We start from the raw sequence: 23,846 nt of genomic DNA, 5'->3' as shown, positions 1-23,846 counted from the left end.
TTTTTCTGTGACGCCAATTTTATATGTAGATTACAATAATAATTATATTTTCTCTAGCACTTCATTCAAACCCAATGGAGTTAAGGTTTTCAGTCTATAGATCCAAAGCATCTCTATTTTCCTCTATTGACTGATAGACCCAGATTGGATATGTTCCAAAAGCGTAACAGTAAGATGTTTTGTCTGACAATCATGGGATTCCAAAAAATGACGGGATACACTATGTTTAATATATCTTCTTATGTTAAATTTATGATTAGCAATGCGGGATCTAAGTGCATTTTTTGTTCTGCCTAAATAGTTCTTGCCACACGGGCATTTTCATAAATATATAATATACCTACTTTCACAACTTAGTCTGTATTTGTGTGTTATCTCTATGGGTTTCACATTCTGCTCCATCTCAATGCATTTTCTACCATATCTAATATGTTGGCAACACTTGCATTTTTTCTTATTACATTTGTATGTCCCTGGTTTTGATGTAGTGGAAACACCTTCTTTCCTCTTTTTTTCTTAGGCTGGGTTCACACAGGGCGAGTTTTCCACAGAAATTCTGTCTGGAATTTTGCTGCGGCAAATCCACCTGCAGCGGCTAATCTCGGGATTAGCCACCCATGTGGACAAGATTTGTCAAAAATCTCGTCCACAAGGGACGGCCAATCCGTTGCAGCAAAGCCGACAGAAGCCAGCGCTGCAGCGGGGATTCCCCGGCTGCAGCATGTCAATTTTTTTTTACATTGCGGCCGCGCTCTCCTCTGTGGAAGTGCCAGTCGCAACGGAAAGGCATGCGGCCAAGCCGCTCCAAAACCCACGGCTAAGTGCAATGGGTTTTGAAGCAGCACTTTCCCGGCAGAAATCCCGCAGTTTTTCACTGCAGTCAAACCGCAAGATTTCCGGCGGGATTCCGCCGTGTGAGAACCCAGCCAAAATGTTCTGTATGGTCCTATTTTTTTTGATAGAATCTATAAGCAGGCGATCGTTTTTGAGAAGGCGCCAGTTTTTTTGTAGTATATTCCGAATTTCTTGGGCTTGATTGTTATATTTAGTGATGAAAGCCAATTCTAGCTTCTTCTTTTTTGGTTGTTTTTTTTATCCTTTTTGGTTCTTCTCTTTCTTTGTCATCCTTTATTTTTTCTTTCTCTTTTTTTAATTTTATTTTTTCTCTTCTTTTTTTTCTCTTTCCTCTTCTTCTTCTACCAATTCTTCTTTTTTCTTATCTTCCTCCTCTTTTTTTCTTATCTTCCTTCTGTTTTTGTACTCCCCATGACGCCTCTCCAGATGGCTGGATTTGGAACCATAGGATGATAATGAGAGATTGTGGATACTAAGTGCCGGGGAATTCTTCAACTGGAGAATTCCACAAGCACCAGGTGAGTGTACACCTATCCATTTGTTACTATTATTTTGTACTTTGAGACAAGGCGCTGACAGATATATTCGTTTACTGATTGGTGGGAAGGAGGCCCTGTGGCAGCTGGGAAAGCGGGGCCCAGTGATGGACAATACTGGTCAACCTGCCGTTGCGCCTAGATGTCATCTCAACCAGTCTTGTACCTATATAGCAATAAACTGGGTAGTTTGTTAAATAAACTGCTGATTCTTCATGTGGACATCTAGTCTAGCTGTGATGTTGTACACTGCCTAAGTCCACATGACAATACACCACTTGTGTGAGGGGACAGGGTGCCAACTGCTAGCTCAGGGGTCCAATGTGGGATTCACCTATTGCCATGTGGGTCAATCAAAATCAAGAAAACACTGATGGTTGTGACCAACTTTTACATACCAGCCAACAGTCTCTTTTTTTGCAGGCCTTCTCATTTCTATGCTGTTTTGGGGGGTCACTCCTGGATGAAGCGGAGTGAACAGGCTGAACTGGATGGACAATTGTCTTTTTTCAGCCTAGCATACTATGTTACAGAATCATTAGACATTTATCACACCAGGTTTCCTCATTGAAGTTACATGCACATGGGCTATTAAAAAGTTGCACCCGAGATCCTTAAGCACAACTCACATCGGAGCACTCAGAAATCCCATTCGTGTGCTGTCCAATAATCTGAACACAGTACATTGACACGTGTTATTCTCATCTGAATATCAGACAAGAATAGGGAATTCTGCGATTTTTCAGGCCGAGTAAAAAAAAGCCTATGAGCATACACCTATTCATATGGATGGGTGCTATTTCCATCCGATTTTGGACCAATTTTTTAGTCTAAAGATCGGACAGAAAACACATCCATGTGCAAATACCCTGAGACTGAACTTTTCTACACAATGCAGAACTATGGTGCCCTCTCCTGGCAGCAGCCTGTAAAACCAGCAATTTCTCACACAGGTTTCTGAGTCTTAAAGTAGAATACCTCTGTAATCTGGCAGGACATAGAGTGCAACAATGTTTTATTTTCTCATGGATATCATATGAATCCCTGGGGAGCAAATCCTTGCCTCAACAGTAGACAAGGTACACGCACTCTGAAAGTTAATATGCTGAACCCTTTGCTTACCACGGATGATAAGTGGCGCCAGAATTGACTGGCAGTACCTTATCCTCTTTTTCTGTGACCATACAAACACGTACACTGGAATTCTCGGGGAAGTTGGAAGAAATAGCTGTCAATATTTCTGAAAACTTATCCAAACTGCACTGGCAGCTTTAGACGTTTGTGGATTTTGCCCAAGAAAAAGCTGTTTGCAGAACTGAAGGCTTCTTATTCCAAGTCCCTCTGCACACGGGCCCCCTGGATGAGACTGCGCCACCTTTCAGTCCTACGTTACTTTATTGTCCCAGCAGTTTGAGCGTTGCACTCTGCCCTTTCATCCATTTCTCCTTCTTCCCCGTCTTTGTCTTGCTTGTTCAGTAGAAATAGAAAAGTCCCGCAGCACACCTAACACATGCACTTCAGTGCAGAGGTTCCAGTCTGTATATGCCAAGCCACCTGTGGGGTCATGAACCCAACCCCAAATAAATGCAATGGTATCCAAGGAGGCGGCAGCATCAACAGTGTAGAGATTGTAAAAAAAGGGTTTTATTGCTCCATAAAATGGCGGCGTTTCGACTTAATCTAAGTCTTTTTCAAGCCTTGAAAAAGACTTAGATTAAGTCGAAACGTCGCCATTTTATGGAGCAATAAAAACCCTTTTTTTACAATCTCTACACTGTTGATGCTGCCGCCTCCTTGGATACCTTTGTCTTGCTTGTTGACTTGCCGGTTATCTATTATACATTTACATGGTCTACTTGTTTGAACTTGTCATAGCTGTGGTTTGCGGCACTCCTACCTTATCGGTAATGTATATGGCTGCACTGTGTTTGTCCACTGAAACAATTGTTTATACTTTTTTATTTAATTGAGCATCTTTTCAATCCTAGAATAGATAGATTTATTGTAGTTGCTATGTTGGTTTTGCCTCTTTTTCCTCAGATGATCTCAGTTCTGACCAGCTCAGATTTACTTGGGGTTATGCTGTCTGAAACTAGTCAGTTTCTCAGTCTGTGTGATGCTGTTAAATGGGCCTTCCCACAGAAATTGCAAAGAGGGGGACACAAGATACTTCTATCACATTGCTGATGATGACCATGCAGTTGTAAAGAAGAGCACAGCTTATCCTTCTGACTGTATACTTATGGTCTGTAGCTTATTTAGGTGAATATAAAAGGTAATGATAATTTAAAGGGGTTGCCTCATGAAAGCAAGTGGGGTTATACACTTCTGTATGGCCATATTAATGCACTTTGTAATATACATCGTGCATTAAATATGAGCCATACAGAAGTTATTCACTTACCTGCTCCGTTGCTGGCGTCCCCGTCTCCATGGCTCCGTCTAATTTTGATGTCTTCTGGCGTTTTTAGACGCGCTTGCGCTGTGCGGTCTTCTGCTTCTGGTCGGTCCGGGCACGAGCGGCGTTCTGGCTCCGCCCCCTTCTACGTGTCATCGCGTAGCTCCGCCCCGCCACGTGTGCCGATTCCAGCCAATCAGGAGGCTGGAATCGGCAATGGAACGCACAGAGCCCATGGTGCACCATGAGAGAAGACCCGCGGTGCACCATGGGAGAAAACCGCAGTGCATCCCTGGGAGAGGACCGGTGGCCATCTTGGGGGAAGAATTTTATAAGTTCATCTTTCATCACATCGGTGAGTAGCAAGCGGTTTAAAAACCGCTTTAAAATGCTACTTTATGCCAGGGGGGGTGACAGGGGGAATGGGCTAATGTAAAATTTGCCGCGAGACAACCCCTTTAACTGCTCCCCCAGCAGGCAGAAATGGTATAGCCTCTAGCACATGATGCGTTGCTGCACTGGCTCGATGTGAAAGTGAAGCCAAAAAAACAAGATTGTGGCTGAGACGCCACAGACAGGGAGCTGCACTGCATGGAAGTGGCTGCAGTACACAGAAGAAACCTCCAGAGAGTGACAGGCAATTAGGTGAGGGGGCAGGGATGACAAAATGTGTTTTTTCCAGAATGGCCCTTTAATACTGGCTGGACCAGTGGTACTATAGATACTGGTAATAATTGTGTCCTTTTGTTTGTCTTTTGATGATTGCATGTGTAGTAACAATACACATTTTTGTCTATTAAAAATTATATGAAAGCGTGAAAAGCAATACTTATAGTTGAGAATATGATATACTGTATATACATCTCAGTCCGATGTGGTACGGTTTATTATCAAAACAATTGCCCTCATGTGTATGCATTATGTACCACTACACGCTACGCCTCACACTCTGGGTTCGTTCATAGCAGCATCAGGGGTACGGAACCGCCATCGCTGATTTTGATTTTCGCTAGAAAACAGGATGAAATAGCGTTGTCCTGTAAATTCTGGCAAAATGCTGGACTGTTCACCGGAAATCGAACATATTCCTATTATAGTCAATAGGGGGCCATTTGCTTCCATCATAAGACAGAGAATTTTACCCCCGGGGGTGCCATTTTGCTGCCCCCAGAACAGGAAAACTGAATCCGCTAACCCTAATGTGAATGAGCCCTCACTCATCATCACCATAGCATCTATAACAAACATTATGCCTCACATCATCTACTTCTATACAAGCGGCACAAACATCTTGATTAAACGAATTGCAGACTTAAGTCCCGTAAAATCCTGCTCTGTCCTTGAATATATAATAGTGAAGAGGAGCACCGAGCTGCGCAAGCAGAAAGAATAAGACAATAATGGGACCTCCACATTGGTTTGTTCCAGGGATTTTGTGTATTCAAAATGGCTGACACCTTTGCATTATAACTATTATTCCTAATTCTACTGAATCATTTTCTTGAGCTTGGATATTTATATTTATAGATTGCAGTCAACATTACAGAGGTTGCAGATGGGTAATGACAGCTGGGGAAAGGGACTGGAGGAGGTGAGAGGGAAGAGGGTCGCTAGCGCAGGTGGTGGGGTGAGCAGTGAAAAGCAGTCTGGAGATTTCTTCCTCTGACGTTGCTTCTAGTATAGATTGTGAATGGGATCGGGGCTAGCCATACAGTTTTCGGAGATTTCTCTTCGGATGTTGTTGATTTTTTTTTTCCCCTTTGAAATAGGCAGCTGGTTCTCTAGTAGTCAGGTCTGTCACAGGGGCCTGTTCTTTGGGGCTGAGGAGGGAGTGGAAGGTGTCAAAGAGTTGTTTAGGGTTGTGGGATAGTGAGGAGACGAGGGAGGTGAATAAAAACGCACTTGGCATGGTGAAGGGCGAGGTTATAAGTTTTAAGCATGAATTTGATGTCAAATGCTGTCACCTGGTAAGAGGAACCAACAAAAGTAGAAAGACCTATAATTGGCAGAAGATCAAAATACATTCAGGTGTGTTATGCAGGTAGATGCCATGTTAGCTCCTAGAACAAAATGTTACTGCTCACAGAAACAGTATCAAACTTATTTTTTGTTTTTGTTACTGAGAGCTGTAACATCATTTAGATGCTGTACATTTTTAACCCCTTAGCGACTGCCAATACGCCTTCTTAAAGTGGTCACTAATGGTCTTTAAACCTGTATATACATCTTTTTAAGGTGGTGGCTTGGCTGACGATTGACAGCCAAGCTCCTGCTGTAACTGCCAGGAATGGAAATCAATCAATAACAAGTGCAGCATGTAAACAGATGACAGATGGAGGGGCTTTTTCTTTCACTTATTGGCACCCTGCAATGCGATCACAAGGTACTAGTGGGTCCCCATGGCAGCCAAAATCTTGACAAGGATTCTGCCATGGGGACCCATTGGTACTTTGCCATGTAACTCAGGTGATTAGACCATGCATCCGGCAGAGTCTAACGGGCTGATGTCACTATATAAGTAATGCAGTGTACTATTTAGTGATTGAACGATCGCCTCTTCAGGTCTCCTTGAGAGATTAAAAGGTGGCGTAAAAAAATTTCAATAATGTTTAATTAAAAAAAAAAAAATACACATCTTTCCCCAGACAAACCCTTTTAAACGGGTAAAATACCAAAACCATTTTAAAAAGCAGCACATAATAGGTATTACCATATTTGTAATGACCTAGACATTGTTATTTATTTTGCTTCGTGATCGCCATATAATATTATTAGAGATGAGCAAGCATACTTGCTAAGGAAAATTACTCAATCAAGCATTGCCCTTAGCAAGTATCTCCCCGCTCGGAAGAAAAGGTTCGGCTGCCGGCGCGGGTGACAGGTGAGTTGCGGCAGTGAGCAGTGGGGAGAGAGGGAGAGAGAGATCTTCCCTCCGTTCCTCCCCGCTCTACCCCGCCGCTCCCCGCCTGCTGCCGAACCTTTTCTTCCGAGCGGACAGGTACTTGCTAAGGGCAATGCTCGATCAAGTAATTGCCCTAAGCGAGTATGCTCGCTCATCTCTAAATATAATTTTTTTAAAAATTCAGAATTGCTATTTTTCTTTTGTTTGCCTCACAAAATAAAAAGCAATCCAAAAGTACCTCAAAACAGTATCAACAAAAACTGCTACTCTTCTTGCAAAAAACAAGCTCTCACATGGCTCCGTTGCTGGAAAAATAAAAATGCAATGGTATTTTTTTTTTAAATGTAATAAAAGTTAGAGCTACATTATATGTATCCAGTGTGATGTAATTAAAAATACAATTTGTGACACAAACAAACAAACCCTCATACAGCTGTCAGAGAGTTATGGCTCTGGCAATGCGACTATGAAAATCTCCTGGTCCTAAAAGCACAAATTAGGTTGGTCACTAAAGGGTTAAAAAAAGTAAGAAAGAATAATGAATCTGTTCTGTTACCAGCTGTTTTAACCCCTTAAGGACATGGCCTGTTCTAGGCATAAGGACGCAACGGTTTTTGGGGATTATCATCTCCATTTTTTTAAGTCATAGTTTTTGCATTTTTCCATCGACATGGCCATATAACGCCTTGTTTTTTGCGTGGCGAACTGTAGTTTTTAATGGTACTATTTGTGGGTGTATATAATGTATTGTGAAACTTTTTTTTTGAGAGAGCAAGTAGAGAAAGCGCATAAAAAAATGACACAATACATTTTTTTCTGCGGGTTAGTACAACTGCAACGATACCAAAAATATTAAAAATTTTTAAACGCTTTTCCACTTTTGCACAATAAAACCCTTTTTTTGGGGGGGGGGGCGGAATAATAATTATATTTACATCACTGCATTCAAAGTCCTATAACTCATTTAGTTTTCCATGGACGGAGCTCTGGGAGGGCTTGTTTTTTGTGTGACAAGTTGTAGGTTTTATTTCTACCATTTTGGGGTACATATGGCTTTTTATGATTACTTGTATTGCATTTTTGGGAGGTTAAATGGTTTTTACTGTGCAGGATTAATAGTGTGCTTAAATTATACTGTAGGTCATTACGGACTCTATAATACCAACTATGTGGGGGTTTTCTTACATTTTTAAATTTTTTATACAGATTGGGGAAATTAGCAAAAATGTTTTTTTTTATTTTTTTTTTACATATTTTTTTACACTAGTTCTTTTGGTTTCTTACACTCTTTATGTCCCTAAAGGGGACCTGATTCATAGCAGCTATGATCACTATTAGGCCTTAGTCAGACGGGCGTTTTTTGCCGCGATTTGCGCATGCGCATGCGTCCGGCGATTTTATAAAACCATTGCTTTGCAATGGTATCGGACACATGAGCGCTTTTTATGCGCTCGTCCGATAAATTATAGAACAGAAATCGCAGATCGCACCTATCTGCGATTCCTGTTCTCTTCTCTATATGCGCTCAATGGGGGCGGCGGCAGCAGCGCCGACCCCATTGAGAACATATAGAAGACAAATCCTTCTTCTCTGCCACAGCTATAACAGCTGTGGCAGAGAAGAACGATGTTTGCCCATTGAATTCAATGGAGCCGGCAATACAGCCGACTCCATTGAAAGCAATGGGCTGCCGGCGAGTGTGGGATGAATTGTCAGGAAGGGCTTAAATATATAAGCCCTTCCCTGCAATTCATCCAGAAAAGTGTAAAAATAAAAAATATATATATACTTACCTGCTCCCGGCAGCCGGAGTTCCGTGCGGCCGGCCTGCAGTGCGTGTGAAAGGGGTGTGAGTCAGACCTGCCCCCTGATTGGCTCAGCGCTGAACTCCGGCTGCCAGGAGCAGGAAAGTATATATATTTTTTATTTTAACACTTTTCTGGATGAATTGCAGGGAAGGGCTTATATATTTAAGCCCTTCCCGACAATTCATCCCACACTCGCCCGCAGCGCATTGCTTTCAATGGAGCGGGCTGTATTGCCGGCTCCATTGAATGCAATGCGCTGGACAGCTCCGGCCCGTTTCTAATGAAACGCGGCTAGGAGCAGATTTTCGGGCGATTTTCGGGGCACCGGTCACGCGATTTGCGGATGCGCATCCGTCATGCGATCTGCAAATTGCGCGAAAAAACGCCCGTCTGACTAAGGCCTTATAAGGCAATGCTGGGCTGTACTGCAATGCCTAAACGCTTGTAATAGTGATCATAGGCAATGGCAAAGCAGATTGCCTGTATCTGGCGTCCTGTTGCTATGGCAACCTGTCGGTTGCCATGTAATCACGGAGGTCTGATGACATCACAGAGGGAGCTCTTTGTGAACCCTCTACATGCCGTGATCTACATAGATTGCGGCATGTAAGAGGTTAACGGCAGGGGTCGCTGTCCTCATGTACCTCCACTGTTGCAGCAGGAGGCCAGCTATCAGTAACAGCTCGTTTCTGATTCTGCGCTTTCGACATGACATTACAGCCTGTCGCATTAAGTACCACGCTGCCATGACGTAACCTTACGTCCTGTGGTGTTAAGGGGTTAATTGGGCAATGTTTTGTTTTTTTCTGATAAAGATGATAGGAAAGGGGTAAAAGAAAATTTTCTCAGTACATTGTAGATTTACGTTTGCTGATTCGGTCCTTTATATTTTGCATAGTTTCTCCCATATAAGAAGGGCACCTAAAATAGGGAGAATTTAATCAGTGGAACAAATGAATGAGCTTTCAAACAACGTCCATTTACATGCACAGATAAATTGTTTAAATTCAACCACTGGCAAACCACGAACAATGATGTTTTCATACTGGAACGATAATCTTTTTCAGTGACTAGAGGCGGAGCGGGTCAGAGATCATGTCATGTCGCTTATCACCACCCGCCTCCATTGGCAGTGAACAGGCAGATCATCGTTTGATTTTTATACCTGCACAAGCTAAACAATAAGTGAATGAATTATCATTCGTCATGCAGTCGATGGCAACATTTACACTGAACGCTTGTCTTTCAGATTCTCACAGTCCAGCGACAATTTAAACAATGATCGTTCAGTGTAAAAAGGCCCCTAGAAGCATTTTCTACCAATGGAGAAAATTGAGATTTGTTGCTGCTCTCCCTTGGAGTGGGTGTCATGTTCAAATCACTCCAAAAGCACAACGGGAAAACCTAAGAGAGGTGAGAAAGAACCCAAGGGTAACAGCAAAAGACCCACCAAGAACTTTATAAACTACATAAACTTCTGTTCATGTGCCCAGTTTTTGGAGAACACTGAAACAGAATAGAAGGACACGACCATCAAGATGTTTCACAATGGTTCCATTGGTAGATGAGACAAAAGTGGAGCTTTTTAGCAATAAATGCTCATTGCTGTGTTTGGAGGAAAAAATAAATACTGCAGGCCAACACTGAAACCTCATCCCAACTATGAATCATGGACAGTTTATGAAGTCTTGAATTGTATAGATTTTGCTATTGGCTGCAGACTCAAAGTTGTCACCCTTCTTAATATAACAGCATGCAGCGCAATCTGCGCATGAAAAAATGCCATTTGGCTTAGAAATACTCAGCCATTTTTTGTGTGTTTGGTCATATTTGAAGTGGCTTTTGACTAAGTGGTCCTTGATATTACGACCCCTCCTATGAGTAATACTGGGATGTTTTGGCAGTACCACCTCTAAATCCTTGTCATTTAAAAGTATGTTCCGATATTTCCGCAAAATTTGCCTAATCTCTGAATGACAGGTGTCATACGTGCCAATGATTCTGACCTCATTGGTCATAGCACTTTTTTTGTCATCAGTAAGTCTGCTCTATTTTGTTTACCAGCACAATTTGAGGCTTCATTGATGATATCACGGGGATATCTTCTATCCGTAAATCTCTTCCGTAATTTGTCCCCTTCCACCATAAAAGAAGCGTCATCCGAGCAGTTTCTGCGTGTCCGCAGGAACTGCCCCTTTGGAATGCCTCTCTTTAAAGCAAATGGGTGGTAGCGATCCCACAGCAACAAATTATTTGTAGCTGTCGGTTTGCGAAAGAGAGTGGTTGAGATTAGAGATGAGCGAGTATACTCGCTAAGGCACATTACTCGAGCGAGTAGTGCCTTAGCCGAGTATGTCCCCGCTCGTCTCTAAAGACTCGGGGGCCAGCGCGGGTGATAGGTGAGTTGCTACGGGGAGCGGGGGGAGGGGGGGGGGGAGAGAGAGGGAGAGAGAGATCTCCCCTCCGTTCCTCCCCTCTCTCCCCGCTCCCTGCCGGCCCCCAAATCTTTAGAGACGAGCGGGGAGATACTCGGCTAAGGCACTACTCGCTCGAGTAATGTGCCTTAGCGAGTATACTCACTCATCTCTAGTTGAGATGCATCCGTCAGGTTGTATTTTGATGGTGACGTCTAGGAACTCAATAGAAGTGGAACTTAATGCGGATGTAAATCTCAAATTTAACTCATTCTGATTTAAGGAGTTGTCAAATTGTTGGAGTTGATCTGAACTGCATGTCCATAATATTAAAATGTCGTCGATATATCGCAACCAACTTAGGATATATCTTGACCAATCAGTATTTTCTTCATGGAAGACAAGCTTTTCCTCCCACCAGCCCAGGTAGAGATTGGCGTACGATGGGGCACATGATGTCCCCATCGTCATCCCCCTGAGCTGGTGGAAGTACTTGGAGTTGAAAATGAAGTAGTTGTGTGACAAAACGAACCTAAGCAATTCTCGCAAAAAGTTATTATGTCGATGGTGCTGTGAACCCCTTTGTAACAATTAATGCTGTATGGCATGTAAGCCACTCTGGTGTGAAATGGAGCTGTAAAATGCCTCCACATCCAGTTGTCTCAGGAGGTTCATTGTGTCCCTTACGTATGAGGGAAGTGCTGTGACAAAAGTTCTCAGAAACTGGTCAATATAAATGCTTACTAGAGATGAGCGAGCGTACTCGTCTGAGCTTGATACTCGTTCGAGTATTAGGGTACTCGAGATGCTCGTTACTCGAGACAAGCACCACGAGGTGTTCGACTCCATTACATTTCCTTCCCTGAGAAATTTGCGCGCTTTTCTGGCCAATAGAAGCACAGGGAAGGCATTACAACTTCCTCCTGTGACGTTCCAGCCCTATCCCACCCCCCTGCAGTGAGTGGCTGGGGAGATCAGATGACACCCGAGGATTTAAATCTGCCCCGCCCGTGGCTCGCCACAGATGCATGCTGACAGAGATCAGGGAAAGTGCTGTCTTCCTGTAACTGCTATAGGGAGAGTGTTAGGTGTTATATTCGTCTTCAAGAACCCCAACGGTCCTTCTTAGGGCCACATCTGACCGTGTGCAGTACTGCTGAGGCTGCTTTTAGCAGTGTTGCACGTTTTTTTTTTTGTATATCGGGCATGCAGACCATAGCGTCCTCAGTCTGCAGTCATTTTACTCAGTATAGGGGCAGTACTGGTGAGGCAGGGACAGTGGTACAGGGAAAGAGGTATACTGGCTATATAGGCAGTGGGCTTTTTCAAAAAAATTGGGGAAAAATACTATATATGGGCTGCCTGTGACTGTCTTCAGTTTACTGCATGTCTGCTGGGGGTAGTAGTTGCTAATTAATACCCAGATAAGCGTTACAGCAGGCTTGCGCATAATTGTTTCCTGGCTCTGCTGTGCCCGTTACATGACCACCGTCATCCCGCCACAGGGAAACAGTACACATTATATCCGAAGCCCACCTGCATTTCATCTGACGTTACCTCAGCTGTGCTGGGCAATGCAATGGGAATTATTTATGTACCGCCAGTGGCTTCCTGGGACCCACCTATGCTGTCGGTCCACACGGAGTTGTAACTGCATGTGTCTACTTATAAAGAACCCCAGTCTGACTGGGGCATGCAGTGTGGGCCGAAGTCCACCTGCATTTAATGTGACGTTACCTCAGCTGTGCTGGGCACTGCAATGGGATTTGTTTATGTACCGCCGGTGGGTTCCAGGGAGCCACCCATGCTGTGGGTGCACACGGAATTCCCATTGCGGAGTTGTACCTGCCTGTGACTATTTATACAAAACCCCGGTCTGACTGGGGCATGCAGTGTGGGCCGAAGCCCACCTGCATTTCATCTGACGTTACCTCAGCTGTGCTGGGCAATGCAATGGGAATTATTTATGTACCGCCGGTGGCTTCCTGGGACCCACCTATGCTGTCGGTCCACAAGGAGTTGTAATTGCATGTGTCTACTTATAAAGAACCCCAGTCTGACTGGAGCATGCAGAGTGGGCCGAAGCCCACCTACATTTAATGTGACGTTACCTCAGCTGCGCTGGGCACTGCAATGGGATTTGTTTATGTACTGCCGGTGGGTTCCAGGGAGCCACCCATGCTGTGGGTGCACACGGAATTCCCATTGCGGAGTTGTACCTGCCTGTGACTATTTATAAAAATATGAGGCCAGCGTGTGGCATGAGGGCAGCTGAAGGCTGCGCAGGGACACTTTGGTGTGCGCTGTGGACACTGGGTCGTGCGGGGGGGGGGGGAGGGGTTGGGCAGCATGTAACCCAGGAGAAGTGGCAGCGGAGTGTCATGCAGGCAATGATTGTGCTTTGTTGGAGGTAGTGTGGTGCTTAGCTAAGGTATGCATTGCTAATGAGGGTTTTTCAGAAGTAAAAATTGTTGGGAGGGGGGGGCCCACTCTTGCCGCTATTGTGGCTTAATAGTGAGACCTGGGAACTTGAGATGCAGCCCAACATGTAGCCCCTCGCCTGCCCTATCCGTTGCTGTGTCTTTCCCATTACTTTCTTGAATTTCCCAGATTTTCACAAATGAAAACCTTAGCGAGCATCGGCGAAATACAAAAATGCTCGAGTTGCCCATTGACTTCAATGGGGTTCGTTACTCGAAACGAACCCTCGAGCATCGCGGAAAGTTCGACTCGAGCAACGAGCACCCGAACATTTTGGTGCTTGCTCATCTCTAATGCTTACATTTTCTGTCAGGTTGTCAATCCCCAAAACTATTGGGTGGCCTTTGAGTGGTTCAAGCCCTTTGTGCACCTTTGGCAGCACATAAAAGGTAGCTATTCTCGGTGTCATAGGGGTCAAATACTTGAATTCGGTGTCACTTATACAACTCAAATCTTGTCCCTCTGTGAGCAATGTTTAAGTGCATCCTGGTTTGGTTGGATCTGTTTTTAGTTTGACATAAATGTCCTTATCTTGTAGAATCGCTGCACACATATTAACATATTGAGAATTGTCCAAGGTCACTATATTACCGCCTTTATCAGACATTTGGGATGGTAATTTTATCATTTTTTTCCAAGTCCCTCAGGGCCTGGAATTCCATCTTAGTCATGTTACTTGGTTGATATTTCTTGGAATGAAGCTCTTTCAGTTTGCTGAGAACCAATTTCTCGAAAATCTCTATTTCAGGGCAGTGCAATGGGAGAGGATTCGCCTTATTCAATCTTTTGAGATCAGTATATTGTTGATTAATTCCATTCTCATTTTCTAGACTCTATAGGGCATGAAGTGCTGGGATATTTTGTACAGATAAACCAAACTCCTCCGCTGTTTCTGTCCTTTATCGAAAAAATATTTCTTCCATCTTAATTTTCTAGTGAAGAGAGAGATGCCCTTCGTCCAGATGAACAGCTGGTAGCGGGTCGTCGGGATGAAGGATAGCCCCCTCTCCAAGACTCCAATTTCATTTTTGCCAAGACTGTGGCTTGACAAATTGATGATCTGCATTTTGTCTGATGGGTTGAACTCAGTTGTAATATTGTGATTGACTAATGTATTAGAGGTGGAGTGGATGCAAGAGGTCAGGGTGGAGGCAGGAAGTCTCGGCGCCCTCTTAAAAAATATTGTGAGATGGGCTGTTCCAAGAAGCTTTCTGATGTCGCCCCAACAACTCAGTTGTTGATATGTCTAGATCCCTCTGTATCCGAAGCTTGGTTCCGTTTGTGACGGAAGTCTCGTCTGAGAATATACGCGATTTTTTCGAAAGCCTTGCAGGTCTCTAAGGAAAAGATTGTGTTTCCTTTCTTTAATGCGTGATGTATATTTATCAATGGAGTCCTGCAAGGCCTTCTTGCGTTGTGTAAATTCAGGGTCGGACAAGAATTTTCTTGCATGTTGAAGTGACTCCTCTAGGAGTTTCTGATTTTTGCTTAATGTGATCCTCTCCTCTTCCAGGAGAAGATTAATCAACTTAAGCAAAAATTGGTTAGATAGCCCTTCCCACTTTTTCATAAATTCGATGTTACGACACTGGTCCAGAGGCAATATTTGGCTTCTCATAACAAAGCACTCATAGCCTTGATGGTGGACTAGAGTGTCTGTAAACCACCATCAGGGCTATGAGTGGTTTGTTATTTTTCTTATCTTCTACTGGGGGGAAAAAGGGAAAGAGACACTACTCTGATTAGATAAGTCTGACATGCCGAAGTAGCCAGCTACTGTTAGTAACAAGAAACCAACAAGCAGCTCATTAAAAGCTGTCTATATATTGAGACAGGCGTATCTAGCATCAGTATTGCTTAGCCCGTTTCAGGGATTTGGTTTGATGGATACAGATCCTCTGCCACTGTCACGCGCATCACTAGTACTTTCATAGGCTGAAGGCAGCTCTGTGACCCCATGGATACTGGTAATCACTGGCAGCCCAGCAAACTATGAGCTGTAAATAAGCCTCTTTGTTATCAGTAACTAGACTGAGCATATTAGCAAACCATACCGGCTGTATACGTGGCACTAGTGTTTTTCATGCCCTCCAGTTATGGATTTTTTTGTAAACAGACCTTTGAATCATATACTGAACTAAAAGGAGCTTAGTAATAACTTCCTGATGATCCGTGTGATCCACGGGGACACACGTTGAAGTTTTTCAAGTAATCCATATATGAATTGCATTGTTGGTTCACACTTCTCCTTATCTGACCAAGATTACGGAGACTTGTCACTATCTCCGTTTTCCGAGTCCTTTCAGTAAATGTTGATATAAGCAATCACATCAGATCGCCATCAAGGCATTTTTAGGCCTATTGACAATAGACAATTTGTGTCTTTAAATCAATTAGATCTTCTAATTTTGGCATAACGGCCGTTATACTCAGTCCGTTACAATTTTTTGTTTTGTGTTTAGTCTGCCCCAATTTGAGCTATATGTTTTTAATATTACCAATAAAATGTAATTTTAATTAATTAGTCTATCCTGTGGAGAAACATATCAATCAAGAATTAGAACATTACAGTCATGTGTAAAGTCCAGCGGCAAGTAGATTGAACAGATAAATCATTAGTTACATTGCCAGATGTAAATTCGAATAAACATATGAGGTAAAATACTGCAGCTCCTAAGCAGATAAATCAGTGTAAACATTAGAGAACCATAAATGAGAGTAACGAGTCGGGAAAGACAAGAACATGGGAGGAGACATAAGGAAAAAATGAAAAGGAAGAAAGGGATGAGGCTGTAATATGGTTTATTATGTGGATGAACCTGAAAGAGAAAAAAAAATGGATTTATTCTATTAACCTGGCTGGAACAGTGCTACTCATAAATCTGTTGAGGGAGTAGATGAAATGCTTGAAGGTAAACTAGACTGCCCTGGAAGGGTCAAAGCTTTGGCTGTTGGGTTCCATAGGTGCATAGTCTGCGAATAGTGGTAGGAGGACGACCAAGTTTTTTTGTACAACACTTCCTGATCCATAAGAATAGCTGCCAGCTTCTCATTGACCATGATCCAAGATAATTTAGTTCTCACAAAGTCAATACTAACTGAGGTTTTCCTCCAGGAGCGAGCGACTGTGATCCGTGCAGCTACAAAGCAATAGAATATCCATTGGTGTGTGTGTTTGGGGATGTTAGGAATTTGTTTACCCAGTAGAGCTTCCCAGGGTAATTTTTGTAGTGACAGGTTTATAATGGAGAATATTAAAGTATATACCTAATCCAGAACCTATGAAGCCTAGCGCAATTCCACCAAATATGTAGGAAGGAACCCTCACCTCCACATCCTCTGAAGCATAAGCCTGATGTCCCAAGGAACGTACTGGCCAGTTGTCTTGGAACCATATACCATTGCATTAAAAGTTTATAGCCCGCCTTTGTGGTTGAAATGGCTATTTTATGCCAGTCCAAGATAGGCAATTCCTCGCCCAGCTCTTCCTCCCATCTCCTCATATATTGGAGTTTATCCGTGGGTGTTGTAAAGTAGGAGTACAATTTGGTGATTTAAAAATTATTTTTTTTTCCCCAAGACCCCTGTCGTTTAAGTTGCTCAGGCTCTCAAAACGAGTTAGTTCAGAAAGGCCTCACTATGCTAAAACATAGTGTCAAATCATGGTATTTGTATAGCGCCAACTTATTCCGCAGCGCTTTCAGGTAATTATTACTTATTACCCCCCACCAAGCTGGGTTATCATTTTACCGACCTCGGAAGGATGGAAGGCTGAGTCAACCTTGAGCCGGCTACCTGATTCATGCGGGGATCGAACTTGCAACCTTCAGGTCGTAGGTGAGAGCTTACACTCTGCACCACACGAGGCTCTTAATTTGTCGAAGACAAAACATCTCCGAGCTTGGAATAGAGTGAACAGCCCGGAAAAACTCATACTGTCTGAAGCCAAGTCTATCCACAAAATCAACTATTCCGGTGAGGTCCCTCTCTATCCAGCATCCAAAATCATTTTTGTTCATACCTGGGGGGAAGGTGGGATTACCAAATATACTAGATATGGGGAGGTGCCTAGATATCAGTTTATATCTTTTAGAGAGTCTATCCCAGAGAGTCAGGTAGGAAGAAAGGGTGGGATTCATGATTGTTTTTTTCCGTCCTGTGCCAAAAGATCTTTTTGAGTGGTAGGGGAAAGACTGCCTGTGCCTCAATTAATACCCAAAGTGGGAGAAGATGGAGACTAATTGAGCTAATTGGGCTGCATCATAATATTTTATGATATTAGGGACTCCCAAGCCTCCCACACTCCGAAGCAGGCATAGGGTAGACTGCTGAATATGTCTAGATTTGTTAGACCAAATGAAAGCCAAAAGTTTGGACTATAAACTTTTCAAATCTACAGCCGGGATAGAAATGGGCAAAGCATGGAAGTAATCTAGAATTTTTGGAAGCCATGACATTTTGATAGAATGGATTCTATTTAGCCGGTATAAGTTGTATGATGCCCAAGTATTTAGGTCTTGCACTAAATTCTTAATTAAGGGGGAATAGTTGGCTTGGTATAGGTTCTTAAAAGAGTTTGTAAGATATATACCTAAATAAGGAAGGCTCTTTGTGAACCATTAAAAATTAAGTTTCAGGATCTTAAGCATTGGGGGAGGTAAATTTAAATTCAGAGCCAATGATTTAGTATCATTGACTCTGAGGCCTGATATTGTTCCAAATTTATCCAGAATCTGACATATGTTAGGGAGAGAAGTGAGGGGACAAGATTCAAATTACAACACATCATCTGTAAAAAGAGCACATTTATGTTCCTGTTCCCCAATGTGGATACCCTTAACATTCACATTTGCTCTGAGCATAGATGCCAAAGGCTCAATTGCCTGTGCAAAAAAAAGAGGCGATAGGGGGCAGCCCTGTCTAGTTCCCCTTCCAATTGCTATTGTGTTGGACTCAAAGCCTCGGGTCCAAACTGATGCAGAGGGGAAGGAATAGAGAGCCTGAATTCATGTTCTAAACCTTGTTCCAAATCCCATTTCCTCAAGAATAAAGAATAAATATTGCCAGGAGACTGAGTCGAAAGCCTTTCGTAAGTCAATGCTAACAAGAAGCCCTTTCCTAGTTTCATCCCCATCCCAGCCAGACCGCACCACCTAGACAATATCAATTGCCCATCTTATCTGATCACTAGCTTGCTGACCAGGGATAAAACCAACCTGGTCTGGATGAATATACTGACTGATAAAGGTATTAAGTCTGAGGGACATGATTTTGGAAAGACTCTTTACATTATTGTTAATTAGGGAGATCGGGCGATAATTTTCACAGTTTGAGTGTGGTCCTTATTAGGTTTGGAAATTACGTGAATGAATGCCTTATTGGCAATGGGGTATAGATATGGAGTTTGTAGAAGGGAGTTGAAAAACCCAATCATAGGACCACCCAAAGGTGCAAAGAATTTTTTGTAATATATATTCGAAAAGCCATCCGGGCCAGGCGCCCTGGTAGGTTTAAGTGATTTAACCGCCTCCCATGCTTTCTCCACCGACACCTCCCCTTCCAGAATGTCCTTATCTTCTTGTGTTAGTTTAGGTAGGACCTTGTCTAACAATTTCTTGCACATTTACTATAGTATATAAACTATTGTAGAAACTACCAAATTCTCTACCAATTTTCTACTGGGTTTTGACTCAGAGTCCCATTCTGGATACATAGCTTAGGGAGAGCTGGTAGGAAGGGTCTGGGGGCCAGACGTCGAGCCAAAAGTGTACTCTGTCGGTCTCCTTGTGAGAAAAAATTATATCTGGACCATCTTAGTTTTTTTCCGCTATCGTAGTTATGCAAAGGTTAAGTTCAGTACAAGCTTTAGTTATCTCTGACAAAAAAAACTGAAGCAGGGTTATCTTTATGCCATTTAATTAAAGAAGAATAATGGGCCTCTTTTTGCTGAAGCTCCGTAGTCCTCTGAGCCTTTATCTTGGAAGCTATTTGGATGAATCTCCCTCTGACCACCACCTTGTGTGCCTCCCAATTGGTAGTGAATGAGGTATCTGCAGGGAGGTTATGTGCGAAAGAGTCCTCAATAGTGTCAAGAACTTCCCATTGCACCGTCTCATGGTTGAGGAAAACTCATTCAATCGCCAATATCCTGTAGTTTTAAAGCTGGCGAGTTCAGTAAAGGATATAAGATACATGTTATAGTCTGACCAGGGGCATGTTAGAATTTTTGCTTGGGCAATTTTGGGGATGAATCTGGTTTGTATAAAAACATGATCTATTCTGGTATATAGATTATGAGCTACAGAATAATAAGTATAATCTCTTTCCAAAGGGTGCGAGTTCCACCAAATGTCTGCAAGATCAATGGAGTGCAGGAGCTCAGCAAAACGGTGAGTAGGAGCTGATGGGGGAATGAGTTTAGTTTTAGCAGAATTCGATTTACCAATGGAAATATCCAGAGCTAAATTAGAGTCCCCACCTACAATAATTGGGCCTTCGAAGCGAGGGAGCCAAGTGGATAGGAGATTATGCAAGAATGGAAGTTGTTTAGTGTTGGGGGCATAATTATTTACTATCACTGAAAACAGCCATATACTTACTGACACAGGAGGGCAAATGTGCACCACCTCAGCATGCAGGCAGCCTAATGCCAAATGAGGGAGCCACCCCCTCTATATAGGAGGTTGTGTGAGTGGCTGTCTTTTCGGTGTCCTCAACAGGTGTAATTGGCTCCCTCATTTGGCATTTGGCTGCCTGCATGCTGAGGTGGTGCACATGTTTACTCTCCTGTGTCAGTAAGTATATGGCCGTTTTCAGTGATTGTTTGTTTTTATATTTCCCTGCCTGTGATACATTTATATTAGTGTAGGGACTAACAAAACCTGAGGAGCCGGGACGATTGGCTTGTGAGCTCAAGTATTTTGGCCAAAATCCAACTAATACCTTGCATTTATTATGTATTATTCACATGCAGTGCGGCTTTTAAAGGCCGGGGGAGCCCAGGGTGACAGTACCAAAGTGGTTCACTTTTTAAGGTGCAGGGTAGTCCACCAAACTATTATGGCATCATTAATAGGTTGCTTGTCTGCATGGTGCACCACATGTATGAGGATGGTCTGACACTTTGTATCTACTCAGTGCAAGAGTATACACCAAGCAGCCAGCCCCCTCTATATAGGAGGTTGTGGGAGTGTCTGTCTTATCGGTGCCCTCCACAGGTGTAACTGGCTCCCTCCTTTTGCATTCGGCTGCCTGCATGCTGAGGTTGGTGCACATGTTTGCCCTTCTGTGTCAGTAAGTATATGGTAATTTTCAGGGATTGTTTGTTTTTATATTTCCCTTTCTGTGATACGTAATAATTTACCAGTGTACCTAGAGAGCTATTAAGTGTGCCTGAGATTATTAAAAACCTACCCTAGGGTCTCGGTGGATCTTCTGCAGTGCAAATAATGTTCGTCTAGATCCCAACACCTCTCTTTTTCTCCCGTGCAGAAGCCAAGTAGTGTGTTGGATAGCTGCGGTGAAAGAATGCTAGAGTGGAAGAAGGGGCAAAGTGCATCTCCTAGAGGGAAACCACGTCCGCTTGACTCTTATGGTAGCATTCAAAAGCCTTGCGTCTTTTGATTGGAGAATTTAATCCCTGTACATTGTGTGAAATAAAGGCAATAAGTTTAGTAGACATATTTGCAGCAGATAGTACAATGCCAATAAGGATACAAAGTAGAGAGCCAGCGGTCAGAAATAACTTGAAGGGATCCATCCAGGTTATCTGACCATTAAGGAAAAAGGCTAAAACTCTGTGAGGAAAGGGGAAGGGGAATAACAATAGGGAAAAAAACAGACACAACATAGAAGGATTCTGGGAAAAAAATGAAACTGATTTGGATGGGACATATATAAATTTATACTCCCAAATTCTTCTATGACGCTGTGCCTTGAAGTTGCCCTTCAGTATGGCTCTCAGTTTTTGTCCTGTTTCCCTAATATAAAGCCCCCCAACAGGACATTTACTACACATGATCAGGTACACAACATTGGACGTGGAACATGTGAATGTCCCAGGGAACTTATAGTCCTGCTGTGTGTTGGGGATTTGTATCCTGTCCACGGTCAGTACATGTGAGCAGGTCTTGCAGCTCCCTACCTTACTGGGATAAGTTCCTTTTTGTGGCAATGGACTCCTGATTATAAAGATCCTAGAATTTGGAGGTTGCCTGTAACATACAAGAGGAGAGTCTGGGAATATGGTTTTCAGACAGTCATCCTTGTGTAGGGTATGATAGAGTTTCTTTGCAGTCTTCCTTAGGGTACAATTGTATCTTCTTACCACCGAAAGTTCGAGTGGAGACAAGATTTAGGCTGCTTGACAGGCCAGTGACACCCCCAGGAGCTGATTGGCTGATGCAGTTGCTCACTGTTCCTGAACCTGCCCTGGTATTTGGATGTTTCTGTGCCGACCCTGCTATTCTATTGGTGATGTGCTACGGTCCTTCGTCTTCCCGGCATGGAAGTGAGTGATTGCCACCCATCTACAGACCTTCAGGTAGGAGATCCCCCGCTGTTCTGCTTGCTCCCGACCGCAGTGTCAGTGTGGCCACTACTCCTGCCCTCAGCGCTGTAAGCGCTCTCTGTGCTGCCATCCCCGCTGTCACTGTGGCCCCCGCCGCCGATGCCACAGTACTCCATGCTTCAACGTTGGTTATAGCTGTACCATGAAGGGACAGACCGTGGAGGGCTTGAGGATGACAGGGTTGAGCAGAGGGGTGAGCCACAGCAATGGAGCAGGGAGGAGAGTGACAGGGCTGCCAGCCTACAGCGCCAGGATGGATGCAGCTGCTGATGGCTACTCTACTCCCCTGCCTCTTCTTCCTTCAGCAGCTGGAACCGGTGGCGCTGCTCAGAGGCAGGCAGATGGGGAGTGGAGTAGCCCTCAGTGGCTGCATCTCGGCACTACAGCACGGGGAAGGACAGTGTGGCCGCCGCTGGCGGCACTGGGGTCATGTTAGCGCTAGAGCACTTCTGGGAGGACAGTGTTGGCAGTGGTGGCGAGGTGTATCTTCCCCACCCAAACAATTATCTTCCCGGCTGGCCAGACAACAATACAGCCAATCGGGAGCTAGGGGTGTAACAGGAGCATTTCTCCATGTAAGGGCTGACAAGATACAATAATACTTGTAATTCCTTAGTACCTCTATTTGTGAATTGTAGGTCACTACTAGAGGCACATGTCCAGTTTTTCCTTTCTCCGTGTATTGGAGTAGTTGATTCCTGGGTAACCTGGTGGCTCTGGTGATTTGGTCATCAATTGAGGAGAATGTAAGGGCAGCAGTCCACAACCTCAAGCTGAAGAGACACTGGGTGATGCAACAAGATAATGACCCAAAGCCCACAAGCAAATCAACTAAAGATTTTTTACAAAGAGGATGGTTTGTGTTTTGATATGGCTCTGTCAGAGTCCTGACCTTAAAATTCTGTGGTATACACTGAGAAGAGCTGTGCACGCAAGGCATTCCAGAAATACTGATGAACTGAATCATATTTACAGAGAGGAATGGTCCAAAACTCATCAACATTGTGCAAATCGTATTTGCAGCTGCAAGAATTATATACTGGTGGTGACTTCTGCTAAAGGGTTAGTGACGGCTGTCTATAGGTTATTAAATTAAAGGGTTCATTTACTTTTACTCCCAGCACTGTGGATGTTTACTCAATGTCTTCAATAAAAGATATGAATGGTACAACTGTTTGTGCTGTTAGTTAGATTGTATCTAGAATTGTGACTTGGATAACAATCACACCACATTTTATTACTTATCAATGCAGACATCCTGGTAATGCAAAGGGGTTCACTTACTTTCTCTTGCAACTGTATGTATGTAGGAGAGGTGTTTCCACCATCGCTACATTAATAGGTTTATACTAGAGATGAGCGAACGTACTCGGATAAGCACTACTCGTCCGAGTAATGTGCCTTATCCGAGTACCGCTGTATTCGTCTTGAAAGATTCGGGGCGCTCCGCTGCTGACAGGTGAGTCGCAGTGGGGAGCGGGGCAGAGCGGGCGGGAGAGAAGGAGAGAAAGATCTCCCCTCCGCTCCTCCCCGCTCTCCCCTGCAGCTCCCCGCTCCGCAGCGCGTCCCGAATCTTTCAGCACGAGCGGGGAGGTACTCGGATAAAGCACATTACTCGGACGAGTAGTGCTTATCCGAGTACGTTCGCTCATCTCTAGTTAATACAATAACAGGGAGTTGTTTTGCATTCCTAATGATCAAACGTCAAGATCTGACAAAGACTGACTTAACACAAATGGGTAAACATATGATGTGCTGTGAAGTAAACTGGAATCTTGTAGTGTGTTTTCTGTCCTTTATTTTAATTACCAGATCATACGGGGACTTTGTCATAAAGGGTCAATAACAGGTAAAAAGAAAGTGTTTAAACTCCCAAAGGCAGC

At 43.6% G+C, this 23,846-nt stretch overlaps 1 long non-coding RNA gene across 1 annotated transcript; it reads left to right on the top strand.

Moving 5' to 3' along the window:
• The first annotated feature begins 1,248 nt into the window (after nt 1–1,248).
• Nucleotides 1,249–22,817, top strand: LOC136621137 (uncharacterized). The gene is made up of 3 exons (XR_010791219.1): nt 1,249–1,373; nt 19,726–19,783; nt 20,886–22,817. It is a non-coding gene; the product is annotated as an uncharacterized lncRNA (long non-coding RNA).
• Nucleotides 22,818–23,846: the final 1,029 nt, after the last annotated feature.

This window comes from Eleutherodactylus coqui, chromosome 3, assembly GCF_035609145.1.
Source record: "Eleutherodactylus coqui strain aEleCoq1 chromosome 3, aEleCoq1.hap1, whole genome shotgun sequence".
Lineage (NCBI taxonomy): Eukaryota > Metazoa > Chordata > Amphibia > Anura > Eleutherodactylidae > Eleutherodactylus > Eleutherodactylus coqui.
Note: the sequence above shows the minus strand (reverse complement) of the source record. Positions and strands in the feature narration are given on the sequence as shown.